At 43.2% G+C, this 20,092-nt stretch overlaps 1 protein-coding gene across 1 annotated transcript in view; it reads right to left on the bottom strand.

Annotated features, from left to right (window-relative positions):
• Positions 1 to 20,092, bottom strand: part of NELL1 (neural EGFL like 1) — a 560,206-nt gene that overhangs the window by 34,630 nt on the left and 505,484 nt on the right. The gene's annotated exons all lie outside the window — the stretch shown is intronic.

Here is a 20,092-nt window from a genome sequence, read left to right as displayed (position 1 = left end):
GTTCTATGTAATTGCTTTACTTGTGACACAGGCTCTAATTTTGCTTCCATTCAATTTAACAGATTTATGAGAAGCCAGATGTTAGCAATTACGGAAACCAACATTATTCATATTCTCAGTACAACAGACCTGTTTGCACTCCAAAAGCCAACTTAATCTATTTTACATATATCCAAAGCGCAAAAGGCAGCCTATTTACTAAGTTTCAAATACTTTCTGTTGAGAAAACATAAATAGCGTGTTCCATTGAATGGGCGATGTCCAAATCAGCTGTTTGGAAAAATAAATGATTCAAAAAAGAAAGATGTAGTAGTAATGGGAGATTTCAATTATCCTGACATCTGCTGGAAGGCTAACTGCCAAAACAACTAGGTCCAACAAATTCCTCACTTCCCTTGCAGACAACTTCATAATACAAAAAGTGGAAGAAGCGACAAGGGGAACAGCCATTTTGGATCTGATCTTAACCAATAATGACGACTTGGTTTATGGGGTAGAAGGAGTGGGATCTTTAGGAGGGAGTGACCATGTTCTCCTGGAGTTTGTTATACAGCAGAAAGGAGAAGCAAGAAATAGTCAAACATGTACTCTAGACTTTAAGAAAGCTGATTTCAATAAATTTAGGAAACTACTGAGTGTGATCCCGTGGGTGAGAATATTGAATGAGAAGGGAGTACATGAAGGATGGGAAATTCTTAAAAGGGAGATATTGAAGGTGCAATTTCAATCAATTCTCACAAGGAGAAAAAAAAGTAGAAGTTTGAAGAAACCAGGGTGGATGACTAAAGAACTTTTGGTTGAGATAGGATTTAAGAAGGGCATGTACAAGAAATGGAAAAAGGGAGAAATCAACAAAGAGGAATTCAAACAAGTAGCCAGCACATGTAGGGAGAAAGTCAGGAAGGCTAAAGTGCAGAATGAGCTCCGGCTAGCCAGGGAAGCCAGGTTTTTGGTTATGTCCATATCAAAAGGAAGATGAAGGTAACGATTGGGTCATTGCGTGGAGAGGACGGTGAGTTATTAACAGGGGAGGCAGAAAAGGCAGAATTACTTAACTCCTTTTTTGTATCAGTCTTCTCCCAAAAAGGAATAGTGCTCAATCTGGGAATAATGGAGCAGAGGATGCAATAGGGGAATTACAGCATAGTACAGACACTGAAATAGTACGGGAGTACCCGACTATACTCTCAATGAATTCAAGTCTCCGGGGCCGGACGAACTGCATCCAGGGGTGTTAAAAGAACTGGCTGAAGTGATTTCAGAACCACTGGCAATAATCTTTGAGAATTCATGGAGAACAGGAGAAGTTCCAGCAGATTGGAGGAGGGCAAATGTGGTCCCCATCTTTAAAAGGGGGGGGGAAGAAATCCCAAACAATTATCGCCCAGTCAGCCTGACATCAATACCAGGTGAAATACTAGAGCAGATAATTAAACAGACGGTCTGTAAGCACTTAGAAAGAAATGCCGTGATCACTGACAGTCAACATGGGTTTCTCAAAAACAGGTCATGCCAAACTAATCTCATATCTTTTTTTGAAAGAGTGACAAGTATGGTAGATGAAGGAAATTCTGTAGATGTAGTGTACCTTGATTTCAGTAAAGCCTTTGATAAAGTCCCCCATGATCTTCTTGAAACAAAGCTAGTAAAATGTGGGCTGGACATTGCTACTGTTAGGTGGATTGGTAATTGGTTGACCAACCAGACACAAAGGGTGCTTATTAATGGCACAACTTCAACCTGGAGAGGAGTGACCAGTGGGGTGCCACAAGGGTCTGTCCTGGGACCGGTACTATTTAATATTTTTATAAATGAATTGGATGATGGAATAGAGAGCATGCTAATCAAATTTGCAGATGACACCAAGTTAGGGGGGTAGTTAATACCCCGGAGGATAGGGTCAGAGTTCAGAATGACCTCGATAGACTGGAGAGCTGGGTGTCGTGAGTCAGCCTGAGAGTTACTCTTCAGAAGAAGAGGAGGCGGCAGAACAAGCCCTCACTCCCTCTGAAGAGATAACACTGGAACAGCAAGACGGGGCCTCTGAGCCAGAAGACTGGCCGTCTGAAACAAGAGAACAGGAACAGGGAAGAGAAAGCCTTTCACCTTCAGGGTCTCCTCCACCAGTGGAGAGAAGAAGAGTAAAAGGTAGAATGGCACTGCAGCAAAGGAGAAAGTCGGCCCGGCTTTTGGACAAAAAATGTAAGTTGGCGCAGGAGGAATCTGAAGCCGACAGTTGAGCTGAAACACCTGGAGAGTCACGAAGACAATATAAGCAAGACTGACCGTTAAGTGCCTTGTGGGAGCAAATGTTATTGCATGCCGGCTGTCTCTGACAACCTCGTCTGAGATTTATCTCTTCTAACCCTTATCTTGAGAAGCTTCATTTGGAGTCCTGTTTGCCGTGTTGTTGAGCTTCGAAGAAAGCCGTGGCCTGCAGCCAAGGCCTTAAGGGTGAGGAGCTCATGTCTGTGTGTGACCTTGTTCCTGAATGGTGAGTGTACTGTTTCTGTGCTTATTGAGGAGCTGCCGCCCCCTCCCGCCCCCTCCCGGTAAAATACGCATCAGGCTCTGCTTCCTTCAGCACCAATACATTGCTGTGTGGAAAGCTGAGACTCAGACCTGCCTGTATGCAACATAGGGCCATAAGCAATAAAATGGATTTCAGAAGGGAGAAGTGTAAAGTACTTCACCTAGGTAGAAACAACATAAGGCACAGGTACAGAATGGGAGATAGTTGGCTTGACAACAGTACATGCGAAAGAGATCTGGGAGTCTTAGTGGACCACAAACTGAACATGAGTCAACAGTGTGATATGGCGGCTAAGAAGGCCAATGCGATTCTGGGCTGCATCAATAGAAGTATTGTGTCTAGATCAAGGGATGTAATACTACCACTCTATTCTGCATTGATCAGACCTCACTTGGAATACTGTGTCCAGTTTTGGGCTCCACAATTTAAGAAGGATGTTGATAAGTTGGAGCGTGACCAGAGGAGGGCAACCAAAATGGTCAAAGGTCTGGAATCCATGCCCTATGAGGAGAGACTTAGGGAGTTGGGTTTGTTTAGTTTGGAGAAGAGAAGGTTGAGGAGAGACATAAGAACATAAGAAAGGCCCTGCTTGTACAGACCAAGGCCCATCCAGTATAGCAGTCTGTTCACACAGTGGCCAACCAGGTGCCTCTAGGAAGCCACAAACAAGACAAGTGAAGCAGCATCCTGCCTGTGTTCCACCCCACCCAGAATAATAGGCATGCTCCTCTGATACTAGAGAGAATAGGTATGCAGCATGACTAGTATCCATTCTAACTAATAGCCATGAATACCCCTCTCCTCCATGAATATGTCCACTCCCCTCTTAAAGCCCTCCAAGCTGGCAGTCATCACCACATCCTGGGGCAGGGAGTTCCACAATTTAACTATGCGTTGTGTGAAAAAAATACTTCCTTTTATCTGTTTTGAATCTCTCACCCTCCAGCTTTAGCAGATGACCCCGTGTTCTAGTATTATGGGAGAGGGAGAAACACTTCTCCCTGGCCACTCTCTCCAAACCATGCATAATTTTATAGACCTCTATCATGTCTCCCCTCAGCCGCCCTCTTTCCAAGCTAAACAGCCCTAAGCGTCTTAACCGCTCCCCATAGGACAGTTGTTCTAGTCCCCTAATCATTTTGGTTGCTCTTTTCTGCACCTTCTCAAGCTCTGTAATATCCTTTTTTAGGTGTGGTGACCAGAACTGTACACAGTATTCCAAGTATGGTCTCACCATAGATTTATATAAGGGCAGTATGATATCAGCAGTTTTATTCTCTATTCCTTGTCTAATTATGGCCAGCATGGAATTTGCCTTTTTTACAGCAGCCACACACTGGGTTGACATCTTCATTGAGCTATCCATTACCACCCCAAGATTCCTTTCTTGGTCTGTCACTGCCAGCACAGATTTCATCAGTGTATATGTGAAGTTGGGATTTTTTGCCCCAATATGCATCACTTTACACTTACTCACATTGAATCTCATTTGCCATGTTAATGCCCATTCTTCCAGTATGCTTCTGGAGCTCTTCAAAGTCTGATTTTGTTTTTACCACCCTAAATAATTTTGTGTCATCTGCAAACTTGGCTACTTCACTGTTTAACCCCAACTCCAGGTCATTGATGAACAGGTTGAAAAGCACCGGTCCCACTGAGCTCCGAGAACCCTTTAAAACCCCGTTATTGAACACATGAGGCTGCCTTATACTGAATCAGACCCTTGGTCCATCAAAATCAGTATTGTCTACTCAGACCGGCAGAGGCTCTCCAGGTTCTCAGGCACAGGTCTTTCACATCACCTACTTGCTGGTCCTTTTAACTGGAGATGCCGGGGATTGAACCTGGGACCTTCTGCATGCCAAACAGAGTCTCTACCACTGAGCCACAGCCCAACGAAGATATGGAGAAAAGATATGTATGGCCATGGAGAAAAGAGTTCTCAGAATTATTCCATCTAGCTACTTCTCTGAATTCATTCAGGATAGTGTACCAACACATATTTTTATATCTCCTCCATTCATAATTTCCAGGGAAGATGTTTGATTGTTCTGTAGTATCCAAAATTGGAATTGCATTAATTTATTTAATTGGTTAAGGGGCTTACCATTCTCTCATGTGAAGTTTGCTTTGGAGTGCAATGTCAACGTGTATCAAAACCCAAGTGTTGTGTACATAAAATATGGATGAATGAGTCAGTGGAACATTTATCATTAAGGTGTCTTGAGGAAGATTTCTTTTATCACTGCCACCATGGCCATATTTACTTGGATATAGCACTGTGTTCAGTGGAGCTTGCCTTCCAATAAGTGTGCATTGGGTTGCAGCATGAGTTCTTTAGAAGCTGGTGCTGCATCATAGCAAAGAGAATGAAATGTGGGGAGGGGGCATGGTTTAGTTTATAGAGCATCTGCTTGGCATGCAGATGGTCCCAGGTTCAATCTCTGGCGTCTCCATTTAAAGGGACCAGGCAAACAGGTGATGTGAAAGATCTCTGCCTGAGACCCTGGAGAGCCGCTGCCAGTCTGAGTAGACAATACTGACTTTGATGGACCAAGGGTCTGATTCAGTATAAGACAGCTTCATGTGTTCATCTGTGTTAATATGCTTGAAACATCATCTCCGCTACAAACACATTTGGTGGCCTTAGGTAAGCCCCCTCAGCCTTGATCCACCTTATGCAATATGGGCATAATAATATAACGGCTCTCCTTACAAACTGTTATAAGGGTTACTGTGATAATCTATGCACCAGGAAAGCGTTGTAAAACTCTAAGGATATTATTTGATGTATTGGCTTGGAAGAATTATTGTGAACAATAATTGCATTTTGGGAAAATGGAAGGTTACTCTTTGATCTGATCCATAATGTACTATCTTTGTAACTGGTCAAAAAGGAAAACAGATATATCATAGAATTATTTAATGGTAATTTGGATATTTAGAATAATATTAGGATCAGTACTATAAACGATAGAATATACGATTTTATTTTGAGGTAGAGGGAGGTGGTGGGGAAGTCAATATATATTTAATTGATTTATATTTGCAACAACATATGGAATTTTTATATGTTTAAGATTGATACTTTCAATTGTTGTGAAAATGATGCTAAATTCACTATATATTTGAAAAATTAATAAAAAATATTTAAAAAATGATATTATTTGATGTATCAAATTGGATGTAGAGTAGGGACAGGGAGTAGACAGGCTCATTTAAATAACTGTTTGAAGAGTTCTTCAAGTTTTTTTTTTTTGCACAGTAATAGAGAAGTGAGAAACAGACATGATGCTAATTGCACTTGCAATTAGAAAAATTGATATGAAACACCTTGGGTAAACTACATGATTTTCCTGGCATGAATCTTAAATGAATTTATGCATGAGCAAAGCTCCAGTGAAATCACCTGAACAATCAAAGTGTGTTCAGTATCACAATGGATAATTTCCAGTGACTTACAGCTTGATTAAAGAATGTGTCCAGGACTTGGTGCCCAAAATTTAGATGAAAAAATAATAAAGTATGTTTCTCATGTAATTTGCAGATATGCTTAGCAAAAAGATTCCCTCTCATCAAAAATGGTAATTTTGAAATAAATCGGAAACAAACATTTTGTAACAGCCAACAGCATGACATTGGAAGAAGCAAAGGACCTTTGTGAATGTCTTCATTCATCACTGAGCTAGCAGGTGACTGCTGCCACGACAAACTCATTAACTAAATTAAATCCCAAGAGAACAGTAAGATAAATATGGCTCTCCCACTCCTTTTCTGTGAATGCTGTTTGCTAATTCTTTTGCCAGACATTTTGTATACTGAGCTTCAGAAATACTGAGCATTATTTATGGTACTTATTGAAAAAGACGTACGGCCTAAAAGTGTCCTTTGCTCCGGCTGCTGTTATTATCATTCTGCACAACCAATGTACATTTCATTTATTTATTTACGTGCCTTCTAGTAGATTGGCCAAGATGATTTATTGATGGCACTCACACAGGGTTTCTGAGCAAAACAAAAACAAGAAGACAATGAACAGGGCAGCAAGAAGTGAGTAAGAGCAAATGAACTCATGGGGGACGGGGACGGGGTCTAAGTATGCTATGACCATGTGTATATAAGTGCAACCTCCAAGAACAGTGATTGATCCTGCCAAAAAGCACCGACATTTTAAAAGCTTAATTAGGAGTCCTATGTTTCCCGACAACAACAGATTCTTTCCCTCCCCAAGCCTTGCCCACCAATTTTGTTTAGAATGTGTCGTGTTGTAAGGCTCGCTCATTGATATATCATCCCTGAAGTGCAAGGGCAAGGGAACCATTGCTCAGAGAGTACTGCTTCCTCGCCTTTTGCTTAATTACCTTTGTGATTAATTTGCCTCTGTGATTTCAAGAGCTCCCCGTTATGATAGCAACCAAAGACAGAACAACAATGAAAGCAACAGTTCAGATCCCATGGCAGGTTCCTTTACCTCGTTTCCCTGACAACTTAAGCCAGTCTTTTGAAGCCAGGCTTGCTCCCCACGTTATTCTGCATTTAGCCAGGGTATCTGTCTTTGCAGTAGATTCATGAATATGTAGTTCTAAGAGGTATCATGCCAGGGCCAGAAAACATGATAAACTGTCACATTGATGAGGATAAAAAGAACCTTACTAGAGTGCTAATTTGAACTTCAGCAGTACATTAAGCCATTACAATATAATCAGATGTGACAAATGTATGCCAAGCTTCCCAGAAATGTATGTACAAGTTAAAACTATAAACATTGCTTTGACAAATAATTTTTCACAGACAACTCGTCACTTTGCAAGCAATTTATTTTCTACTTCTAAAAATGAGATCTAGTAGTTTAAAACCACAATTTAAAACCACTATTATGGTTTTAAAGGGATTGTGAAACTGATGTGCAGTTTTACCCAGAAAACTTTTAATGCTGCTGTACTTAAAATATCCATAGTCAAAACAGAGACTTGGAAATACTGACAGCACACTAGTTTTTTCCCTTTAAAATCAATTTACTATGAATAAAAACTAAAAAAAATACCAGCTTTATGTACTTTAAAGAATCTGACTTACCACCATAGACAATGGTCTAATAGCAGCCTCAGCCTGTGAACTTGCTATTTTAAAGGAAAGTTCAATCCCATCTTTGTCAGAGTGATATCTCAATCCCTGCTTAGGGGCATTATTGGTATACAGTACTCCAGTCTTTTCTAAATTACTATCTTTAAAAAACTTGTCAAAGCATCTACCACTTCACCTGAATTAGCTGAAAAAGAAAAAAAGTGTGTCACCTGCATATTGGTGACACTTTACTCTACACCTCCAGATAGTTTCTCTCAAAAAATTATGTTAGGCCAATCTTTCAAAAGAATGGAATGACCAAATATTGTCCACTAGCATCATTGTATTCTGCAGAGGGCTCTACTGTACCATGCAGTCCATCCACATCAGGCATTGTATTCTAGTGCTTTACTGTTTTTGAGCGCCCTTAGGCAAAAGAAATGTAAAGGTTACACACCATGCTACAGATGTTCTCATTAATCATTAAAAATGTTTATGCATCCGGCGCTATGTGAAATACCAGAAGGCAGTAGTTAAATTCATCCTCACAACATGTCTACACTGTATTTTTGCTGTATCTCATACAGTGGTGATACACATTACTTAGACTGCTCATCTAAGAAGGGCTATTTTTGCAAAGGTGTTCCATCCATCACATTCATACATTGATACTTTATGCTGCATAAACCGAGCCCCTTTTTCAGCCTGCTCATGCAATCTATGAAGAAAGTAGGCATGTGTCTTACCTTTTAACCCTGCGTTGCAATTACAGAATGCATAAAAAACACGGTCCCACACAAGTCATAAAATGCAAATCATGCAAATCTTTAGAACTCAAAACAACTGCTTTATCTATGAGAATTCTGTGGTTTTGTGTGTGTATCTGTCTATGGCCTTTTATGCAGGCACGTTACCTCACGGTCACCTCCGCCAACTGCTTTGGGGCTTCCTTTTGATTATGCATGCCTTTCCTGACCATAAGAGTTTGCCTTGCTCTCCCCATGCATTTCCGTGTGTTTTGCCCACAATTTCTAGATTCTGGCTAAAACAGCATTTGGAAAACACTGGCAAAACGTGCAGAAACACAGAGGGGAGAGCAAGGCGACCTCTGATGGTCGGAAAAGGCATGCATAATCAAAAGGAAGCCCCGAAGCAGTTGGCGGGGGTGACAACAGGAAAATGTCCCTGTATAAAAGGCCTGTCTGTCTGTCTGTCTGTCTGTCTGTCAGTCTGCCTACCTACCTATCTCTATACAGATATAGATGGCCTTCTCTGTTGTGGCACCAAAACTTTGGAAATCCCTCCCCAGGGAGATTCATCTGTCTTCCCCTGTGTCTTTTGCCAGCAGGTGAAGACTGTTTTGTTTCATCTGGCACATTCCCAAAAAATGGTCATGGGCCCCCCTAGAATTATTTGTTTATGTGTTTATAATTGAATGTTATATTTTAACTGTATTTTAATTGCTTAAATGTTTTAATGTTTTTTATGTTCCCTGCCTTGTGGCGCCTGATTGGGCAGAAAGGCAGCATAAACACGTTCTAAATAAATAAATATATCTATCTAAGACTGCACATTTAGAAGTATTACTGAAATAAATATTGGCAGCCATTACATAACAGATATATTGGTTCAGTCAAGAAGATCACACTCAGTGACATTCTAGTGATAACTTCTATTTCCCAATTGAATTTGCCTGTTTGCGGGGTGTCTCATTTACCACACATGTGCCACATTCAGATGGAAACCAGAAGTCTGTGTTTAGTCTGTCACCTTTTCTGTAAAACTACTGTTGGGATTGTAAGTGGCTCCAGATAGTCAGTGTTGTGTGTGGCTGGCTTTTCTCCAGAGCTTAATCCTGGAAAGGGATTTGGAATTAAACATAATGAAAACATTTAAAAGCTTCACAGTATAAAATGTTACCTCCGTCTTTCCCTTAATTTCCAGAATGAAAATGACATTTGCTGCTCAGGATAGGAACAGCAATTGATGCTGAATTCCTAGGTTGGGATAGTTTGAGGGCTGCCAACATTTGAAATAAAAAACAACAACCTGCTAGATGGTTGGAAATTGGGTGCAGACAAATGAACACATGAAGCTGCCTTATACTGAATCAGACCCTTGGTCCATCAAAGTCAGTATTGTCTACTCAGACTGGCAGCGGCTCTCCAGGGTCTCAGGCAGAGGTCTTTTACATCACCTTCTTGCCTAGTCTCTTTAACTGGAGATGCCGGGGATTGAACCTGGGACCTTCTGCATGCCAAGCAGATGCTCTACAAACTGAGCCACGGCCCCTCCACAAGACCAAATTCCACACTGGAGACAGTTTTGATAGGTCCAGTGGTCAAGCCTTCTTAAGGTAAAAGTTAAAGCTGCAGGGGAAATAATAATGGCCATGCTCATTATTTTTAGGGCACATGATAACAATGGCTAGGCTGACTTTTCCCCACCTGGTTGGTTAATAACTCTAGGTCATCAATTATATAATTTACTATGGCTGTTTCCACATGGAGGTTTTGTTCTGCCTTGGTTTCCTTTCAGCAGTGCTACGACAGCACAAAGCTTTACTGGTGTTTGAAATTATTCCATTAAAAGTCACAAGGAAACTTCCATTGTCTCTGTGATTCACTATATGTCAATTAGCATTCTATTCACAGGTGCAAGTTTTAACTAGCTGGTCCTTTGCATGGTCTACTGTTCCTCACAGTATTTTTTTTAAATAATTTTTTTATTATTTCAAACAAAACAAACGTAACAACATCATACACACAACATTGCAATATCAGATTCATATATGTGGCTCCTTATCTAAAACATAACTAGTTCTTTATCTGTATCCCAGTAAACAAAAATACTGTATTTTATCACTTTATATCCCCTTATACAAAATTAACCATATGACGCTTCATTTTTATACTTTGAATAATGTCAACTACTGGTTCATCGACTTTAAGGTCTTACAATTAATTGCTTGTATATATATAATATTCTTCACAACAGAACAAATCAATACTTTCCACCATTCATAAACTACAATTATTAAAATTTTGTCGAAGGCTTTCACGGTCAGAGTTCATTGGTTCTCGTAGGTTATCTGGGCTGTGTAACCGTGGTCTTGGTATTTTCTTTCCTGACAGTGTCTCTCAGTGTCAAGTGAACAAAGTAGATGTGCTTTCTTGTTCTGAAGTGTTTCCAATCTCCGGGTCTGTTGAAATATTTCCTCCCCGTAGAGGCGTTCAAAATATTGTCGAAGGCTTTCACGGTCAGAGTTCATTGGTTCTCGTAGGTTATCCGGGCTGTGTAACCGTGGTCTTGGTATTTTCTTTCCTGATGTTTCGCCAGCAGCTGTGGCCGGCATCTTCAGAGGAGTAACACTGAAGAACAGTGTCTCTCAGTGTCAAGGGAGGCGCAGATCTATTTAAAGCCCCCCCCCAGCCCTGCCGGGACTCCCGGCAGGGCTGGCGGGGGGCTGGAAACCCTCTGCGCTGCCTGCGCAGACAGCGCAGAGGGTCTTGTTTAAAGGGCCCCCTGCGCGCCTTCAGGGAATCCCCCTGAAGGCGCGCGGGGGGCCGAATTTTCCCCCGAACTCCAGATCCCCCCGAATTTCCAGGGATCCGAAGCAGGGGAGTTCAGACTTCGGCACGGCCCAAATAAAAACGAGCCGAATTTTGCCGAAGCCGAACTATACCAATTTTTTTTCAACAGCCCTACATCTAAACAAATCTTCTAAACATGGAAGAATCCCAGCTCAAACATTGTCATTTGGTCAGCTGTCAGAACAGCCATGACAGATCAGTTCCGATTTCCTTTCCTGGTGTTCCAAAATCTCTTATCCAAACTCATAAGGTGTTTGGCCAAGAGCAGGCTAGAGGAAAGGGCGTTTAAAACTCCTTAGCACCATTAGTCTCTATTCAATGGAAATTTCAGCTGACAGTGAAATCCACATACATCTCATAATATGAGAAATACATTTAAGCTTACCTAAGTATTCGGAATTACATAAAATCTTCTGATAGTGCTGTTTTCAGGAGCATCCACATGACGTGTTTAACATGCTTCCATGTAAACCTGAAAAACTTTCTCTAGTGGCCGTGAGATGATGACACCCATGGAGGGCTGAGGCAAGGAAAATGAGGTGAAAGTTTGCACATGAATGCTCTGTTGCCACTAGGGGATGTCTCTGCATTCACAGCAGCAACAGCTACAAAGAGAATTAATGGGCCCACACTTGCATCCAGAAAATCTCATGGCAGAATGGTGATCTGAACCCAGATCTTACAGATCCTACTTCACCACCTTCATCACCACTATTCAGACTGGCATGCAGATCAGCACTTAATCATAGCAGCTCAGATAAAGACTGTAATTTTGGTTCTTAACAGTGCATTCATGAAAGGAATGCCTGTACCGGGCTTAGGAGGCAAACTAGTGGCAGTGCTGAAACCTCTGTCTGGCACCAAAAACCCATGCAACCCTCATAGGGTTGCACGGGAGATACACCAGCTAATACGCCAGCTTATAGGGTTGCACGGGAGATACAGCAGCTCATAGGGTTGCACGGGAGATATGCCAGTTAAAAGCTGGCGTATCTTAACAAAAATAAAAAGGGGCATTCCCGACCCGAAAGTGCTTGGGAGGCCGACTAATGTCGGCCCTGCCCCGTGGCCGGCGCCGTTACGCCCCGGGAATGCCTCCCAGGGTACCAGAACGCCTCCCGGCTCACCGCTACAGCCTGTGTCAGAAGCCGGAGGATGGCGGGAGGCGGCAGCAGTCGGGGCACTGGGGCCACTTACGCCGGTGTGTGCCTTCCGGGTGCCTCTGCTGTGGGCCCCTGCGCCGGTGGAGGCCGTAGTCGGCCTCCTAAGGGCTTTGGGCCCATTTTTCAGGAATGGGCTGTAACACACTTATTCATGAATAACTCTGAAACATACTGTAGCTTTTACACAGCCATTAAGGCACCTGAGTGGAAACATTCCATTTTGTTTTAATGAAATTTGCATCATCAGATCATTAGAATTGTACATTTTATATAATTATCAAAAAATATTTCCTTAACATTCATATTTTACTTTTTCCATGGTTATTTCTGAAGGTTTCGGTGCTATTATAAGCAATCACTGAGTCGTCCCTTTTGTCACATTGAAAAAGAAATTAAGGGAAGTGCTTTTAAAACATTACAATCTGCTTCAGTGTTACCACCGCTATAACTGTTTCTAAAAACTAACGCCTGCTAGAGACCAGTATAAATAAAGAGTAAAAACTAGTTTAATCTCTTTGGCACTGGACTCTGGCAGCAGATGGCTCAGCCCTGCTATTTAATTAAAACAACCCCATTAATTTCATAGTGCGTTTCCAGTTTACACCTGATGACCACAGTGTTGGGCCTTGTGAACATCCACATCATAGTGCAGGTCAAAGTGAGGGCACATTGTTTTGAAGACGAATATTTCTGGTAATGCTTTTTAGAGAACTAGCCCTTTGACATGTGAACCAGATTTCAACAGGAACACTTCTGCTGCATTCATTTATTCACTCCCTATCCCTCTTGGCTACAGGGTGTGAAAGATACTGGGGCTCTGCTGGCTTAAGGCCAGAGGTGTTACACAGTGAATTCTGAGGTAGAAAAGCCACAGCAAAGTCATTTTTACACCCTTATTGGCTTTCATAGAGAGTTCTATACAGTGATCTTGATGTGGAAGAGTCCTTTCATAAGACAGAAATGTAAGGGAAGAAAAATCACGGGTTACAACTTATTTAAAGTGGTTGAAACAAGTTGTTCTTGATTCTGGACTACAGCAGCATATTGCACATATGACTGATGAAGAGAAGAAGAAGAGTTGGTTTTTTATATGCCGACTTTCTCTACCACTTAAAGAATCAAACCGGCATACAATCACCTTCCTTTCCCCTCCCCACAACGGACACCCTGTGAGGTAGATGGGGCTGAGAGAGCTCTAAGAGAACTGTGACTAGCCCAAGGTCACCCAGCTAGCCTCATGTGCAGGAGTGGGGAAACCAACCCGGTTCACCAGATTAGAGTCTGCCGCTCATGTGGAGGAGTGGAGAATCAAACCTGGTTCTCCAGATTAGAATCCACCGCTCCAAACAACTTCTCTTAACCACTACACCACACTGGCTCTCCTGAACAAGGTGGACAGTCAGCTTTAAATACTGTTGAGAAAGTCAGGAATGGAAGATCCACTAAAACTTTAGCACCTGTAGGGTATTTCTGGTTTAGGTCAGATAGCTTTGCTTGCAAATAATGAGACGTTGGGAAAATGTTAAACATCCAATAATATCTTAAAGCATGAATGACTTTCATGTGGAGTATTATCTATTAAACCTATGAAACGTTGTGAAATTTGTCATTTTGACATAATCATGCCTGTGAAATCCACTACTGTGGCTTTTTTAGACATGCATTGCCTTACAGCAACTGTCAGTTCAGGATAGAGTACAAAAAGCTTGAATGGCTGGTTACTAAATCTTCTAAAATTCTATTTTAAAATGCCAATTGTAGCACATTTTTTTTGCATTTAAAAGAACATTTTTTCTGAATTCCCAAAGTACAAGCTATGTTCCAGCTGGATAGTTCTGCTTTAAATTGTTTCAATAGACAACTTAGAAAAAATATCTTTGCCAGTCCAGATTGCACTAGTAATACGTATCAACAACAATACAAGTACCAGTATATAAACCCCTTCTTATTTCTTTATTGTCAAACAACAGTGCATGTTTTAAGGATTTGTGCTGTTTTCAAGGGAGTATTTTTGTTTATTAGCTTTCAGATTGGATCCTCACATTAGTTCATGTTGTTCCAATTTCATTTAAAGTATGGTGGTGTTTCCAGTAGTATACAGCTAGCTGAGCCCTGGAATCAGTTGTTGCTATGTTTCTTTGAGCGTCCAGCAGTATCCCTAAAGAGATCAGCATCACTACTTCAGGAAAAGGGTTAACTTTCTTTCAGAGTTTTATTTCTTTGTTTCACAATTCCTCAGCCTGCAAAATCTTACCAGGGTATAACAACGTATTCAGTAGCACCTCCCCAAAACCATTCTACCGTTGGTTGCAACCAAAGGCCTCTCCTTCCCACCTTGAGGGAGGGGTCTTCCAGCCCTTTTCCCTACATCAAACCATGATGCTCTATCTTTAGGTCACCACAGGGCCTCATTCCCCTCACTTTCTTGGAGGAACTGCGAGTGCATATGTGAGCACACAAGCAAAAAAGACAGTGTTCTTAGGGATGAGGCCAGTGCTGGTAATCTTTCCCAGGTTCCTCAAAATCTGAAGCAGCCTTTAGTTTTAGTTTTTTTTAATAAATTATAAAAATATATTCTTTACCTTGTTAAAAAGGAAAAATAAGAATCTGAAAGACTCCCAGAGCAGGAGGAGTGGTGAAGTAACTTAAGTGCATATGAGTCCATGCTGACCAATGATACCCCCAGCACACCCATAGCTAGGGAGGTTGCATGTAGCCCCCCCCCCCACTCTCATTGATATTAAAGCCACGAAATTAAGAGGCTGTTGCAAGAGAAAGAAGCCTGGTTCCCACGAGAACTCTGATACTCCCTAATCAAAGGCACTATTCAGTCCCTATTCAGTGCCGCTCTGGAAGTTAGCAACTTTCTGGCTGTGATGAATGATCAGGGCTAGCAGGATAATAACCTACCATTTTCTCGAGGTGAACTGATCTCTATCCGCTGGAGATCAGTTGTAATAGCAGGTGATCTCCAGCTGGTACCTGGAGGTTGGCAGCCCTACCCATCCCTCCATTAACCCACTTCTTCCATCTCCCCTGAGCTCAGCCTGCTTGAAATCCCCATGCATAAGGCAAAGCGCAGGACAAGGAAGCTTGGGGGAGGGATGTTTCTCTCACAGAAAGAATTATAGCCAATTACAAAGCTTGTCAAGAGGTGGCTATTCAAATGCTTCCTGCTTCCTGGGAGTTCTTTCTGAGCAGAAGAGAGCCATTTAGAAATGAGGCTTCACTTTCTCTCCACCCCCCCCCCCATTCATTTTAGGGAGCTTCATTTTGTTTTTGGTTTTTAAAATGCTTTTGACCAGGCACTTGGGTTTCTGGGGGCGGGGAGGGACTTCTAAGCACTACAGCCAATTACAAAGCGGCATTTCAAGGGGCGGGGACTCACAAGCTTCTTGCTTTGAGCTTGGAGACTGCTGGTGCATAGCTTTGCGAGAAGAAAGTGTGGGTCCAGCGAGGAACAAACTCGGTCATCTGGTAACACCAACTGCCTGGTGTCCATTGTCATCCCCAATTAAAAATGGTGATTGGCTTGCTATTATTTTCAAAAGACGAGACTTCAATGAACAACGTTTGTACATACTGGGCATATACCTAATTCTTGGTGAAACTGCTTTCTGTGATTAATGTTTAAATTAATTTTCTCATGACATCCATAAGCTGTGCCAACCACTTGTCTTCTGTTTCTATTTAGTTTCTCAGCACGATCACAGAATCACAATCCACAGACATTCCATTTTAACACAGGAGATCAGAGAAGGGATGAGCTTAGCAAGTGCTTAATTAAATAAAATGGAATTTATCTAATATCTGATAGAAGACCTTTCCAAAAACATTTTAACCAGCTGATAAAATGTAACAGAGAATTATATCCCTTTTACAGAAACATATATCAGAGCTGCCATGTAGATCCCTATGGGATGGGATGGTAGGATATAAATGCTTTAAACAAATAAGGTAGTGTAAACATTCTATCTGCCATTCTGCCTTGTTACGTGAACATAAACAAATATATAGACTCAATATATATGCCCAAACCTAGCTGTTTTGAGCAGGCAGACTCAGTCCTGTTGTTGCAGAGTGACACAGATTTTGCTGTGATGGAATAAAGTGATTCCAGAATGAAATTTAGGATGATCTCAAGGGGATGTTTTCTCAGATTGGAAGATATGAACAGTGGGACAGAAGCACATGAAAGAATTAGTTTAGTAAGTAGCCTAGGATGACTAGGAGGAATGGTATTTAGATCTCAAATTGACTGGTTAAGTGCTTGGAGGAAGCATAAATAATACAAGCAAAAAAAGGACTGTGCCTTAAACATAGGTCAAGTTTTCAGTGCTAAAGTTGTTACGGAACATGCATCAGCAGACTATTCTTCTTCATTGCAACTTAACCATATCCAGGATTAGGGATATCAGGTCTTTCTGAGAAAGCTCATGATATCCAAGGAAACTAGCCGTGGCTCATTTCATTTTAGAAATTAATCAGTCCCTTCCTTGACCACTACCTGTCACTGGATATTGCCTGGCTGCAACTTCTGTAATACGTTGGTGTCAATTCCCGACATGGGCATTGCATGCAGTAGGCCAGACAGCACTTGCTGAATACCAACAGAGCCACTATCTCCCTCAAGTAAGGAGCACAACCTTTTCCATCTTGCCTGCTGATCCGTGGCAGAGTACTGCCTTGGGCCCCACACTTCATGTTGGTGGCTTGAAAAGAGGGGGGAGATTGCTATTCAAAGAAACAATATCCCAGGCCAGACCTTGATCTATGGTTGCCAGGTCCTCCCTGGCCATTTGCAGGAAATAGAACTCATCGAATCATAGAGTTGGAAGACGCCATACAGGCCATCTAGTCCAACCCACTGCTTAATGCAGGATCAGCCTAGAGCAGTGATGGTGAACCTATGGCACGTGTGCCAGAGGGGGCACTCAGAGCCCTCTATGTGGGCACGCGCACCATCACCCCAGCACAGAGTTCGCCTGAGTTCGGCGCTGCTTGGAGAGGATGGCTCACCTTGGGCATTGGCTGCTGGAGCGAGGGAAGGAAGGGTGCTGGTGCTGTGCTCCAAAGGCACGAGGCGGAGAAGCCGGCACAGGAGCGCAGCACGGCTGTCTCTGGGCTGGACGTGGCGCCTTCTCCTTCCTGGCCCAGAGTTGAAAGAGCAGCTTCTTGTTCTCCCAATCAGCGGCTCCTGGGAGTTGACGAAGCTGGGACTGTGAGCGGAGGAGGATGGTGCGCCTATTGTTCCTCCCCGCACCGGCTGCGGGGTTTGGGGCGTTTTGGGGGGGAGGCCAATTTGGGCGCATCCAGTGGGACCTGTTGTTGCGGCTCCTGTCGTGGGCAGAGTAGAGAGGTGATCCCCCTGTCTGGTTCCTTCTCCGGGAGCGAGCCAAGCCGGCGCGGTAAGTTCGCCTCCTTCTTTTCTGCTCGCCGCATGTGCTGCGTCGGGGCGGGGAACGCCGGCTCGCGTCATTCTGATGGGCGGGGCGCACAGAGCTGGGCACGCCAGAACGACGTGAGCCGGCGTTCCCCGCCCCGAAGGCCAGCTGGGAGGCGCCGCCCCCCGCTTCCCAGCTGGCCGTCGGGGCAAGGAACGCCGGCTTGCGTCGTTCTGGCACACGGGGCGCACAGAGCTGGGCACGCCAGAATGACGCGAGCCGGCGTTCCCTGCCCCGATGGCCAGCTGGGAGGCGGGGGCGCACAGAGTGGGCCTGCCCGCCTCCCAGCTGGCCTTCGGGGTGGGGAACGCCAGCTCGTGTTCTTCTGGCGCGCCCAGCCGGCTCTGTGCGCCCCGCCCGCCTTCCTTCCAAGCTAGAATGTGCATCTTATGGACTGGGCTAGGGTCCATAAGACGCACATTCACTCCATAAGACGCACCCACATTTCCCCTCACTTTTGAGGAGGAAAAAAGTGTGTCTTATGGAGCGAAAAATACGGTACATACTGCAGTCACACACATACACACAGAGAGTTCCTTACACTCACACACACATAATAAATGCATAAACCCCAACTATTCCATGCATATGGCAGTATACAAATAGAACCTACCTCATAGCTATCCAAAATTTTCCCCCTCCAACACATAGAAGAAGAAGAAGAAGAAGAAGAGTTGGTTTTTATATGCCGACTTTCTCTACCACTTAAGGGAGACTCAAACCGGCTTACAATCACCTTCCCTTCCCCTCCCCACAACAGACACCCTGTGAGGTAGGTGGGGCTGAGAGAGCTGTGACTAGCCCAAGGTCACCCAGCTGGCTTCGTGTGTAGGAGTGGGGAAACAAATCCAGTTCACCAGATTAGTCTCCGCCATTCATGTGGAGGAGTGGGGAATCAAACCCGGTTCTCCAGATTAGAGTCCACCACTCTTAACCACGACACCACATACGAAACCCTTCACACAGGACACATACAGGCACACAAGAATACTCAAGCCATACACACAATGCACATACCCCTCTAGGTACACAAACAGAAGAACACATTCCAACCTGGCTGGCAAGGTTGTTTCAAGCCTTTCCATCCCAGTTCCTGGGCACCTGGAAAGCAGCAGCCGCCACTCCAGCAGAGTTTAAACTGGTTCAGCCATAGAAGCTTTCTGTGGTGGCAACTGTTCCTGCATGCCAGTGGCCCAAGCCTCAATCCAAGCCACCTCTGCCTATCAGGTGGCCAAGCCTAGCCTGGGTCCACAGTTGCACCTCCATTGTCTACTAACAGTTTCAGATTATCCAAGTAAGACTGGTCCAAATGTTGCATTACTACTTGCAGTTGCCCCAATCCCTGGCCAAAATAGCTGTGGCTTCCATCATTTACCCCTCCCCGGTGTGGAGAGAGTTGGCTGAGGGAGAGAGAGAATGTGCAAAAACAGGTGGGCTTTTCAACTGTCGGCGTGCATGAGGTTTCTCATCTCTCTTCTTGGCTGGCCTCCATCCAAACAGTTCAATCTGACACAGGCCTTGTTAGATGTCAAAGGTAAGCGCAGCAAATGGTAGTGGGATGTAAGCAATAAGCTGAGCTGAGCAGGTAACAGAGCATGAAGAACAGCAGGAGACAGGAAGTCTTCTCCCCTCTCATAGCAACCTCTCACCTCTACCCCCACGATGTTTCTGGGGGCCCACTGACCCTGGGGGAACAATTTATGGGGAACAGAAGACAGCAATGGGAGGCAGGAAATAAATTTATGCAGCACAGCTCCATTTGCACTGCAACTCGATCAAAAGTTTCACAAAAGATAACAGCAGAACAAAGTGCATTCTGTCTTTCTTTAGAAGAAAACTGGCCTTACTGAGGTTTTTACTGCTTGGAGAAACATGTGTTGAGGTGTAAGAACGTTTAAAAATAAAGAAAAATTAAATCAATCCTGACAGTAGGGGGGGAAACCCCAAATATTTCCAATTTATGATTAAACGTATTTCCAAACCTTTACACTAAAACTGTAAGCCAAGCAACTGGACATCTAATGTTTTATGTCTTGTAGGTTATCAAGCATAAAACAGTATATACAAGATTTGTATTGTCCCAAGTGATCCACTGAAAACAGCAAAGGAAAGCAAATCACCATTGTGACCTCCAAATGTCCATTTTCTATATTACCATTAAGAGATTTGATGGCTCATGTCTCTTGTAATAATATCTGAACTATATTACACAGAGCAGTGCTGAGTTTAAATGAATGGTTGGTTACATTCTAATTTCAGCATTAAATATTGTCATTGGTCATGAAAGGCTGTCTA

The sequence above is a fragment of the Euleptes europaea genome, chromosome 6 (assembly GCF_029931775.1).
Source record: "Euleptes europaea isolate rEulEur1 chromosome 6, rEulEur1.hap1, whole genome shotgun sequence".
NCBI classification, from domain to species: Eukaryota; Metazoa; Chordata; class Lepidosauria; order Squamata; family Sphaerodactylidae; genus Euleptes; species Euleptes europaea.
The sequence above is the reverse complement of the archived record's forward strand: the minus strand, read 5'-3'. Positions and strand labels throughout refer to the sequence as shown.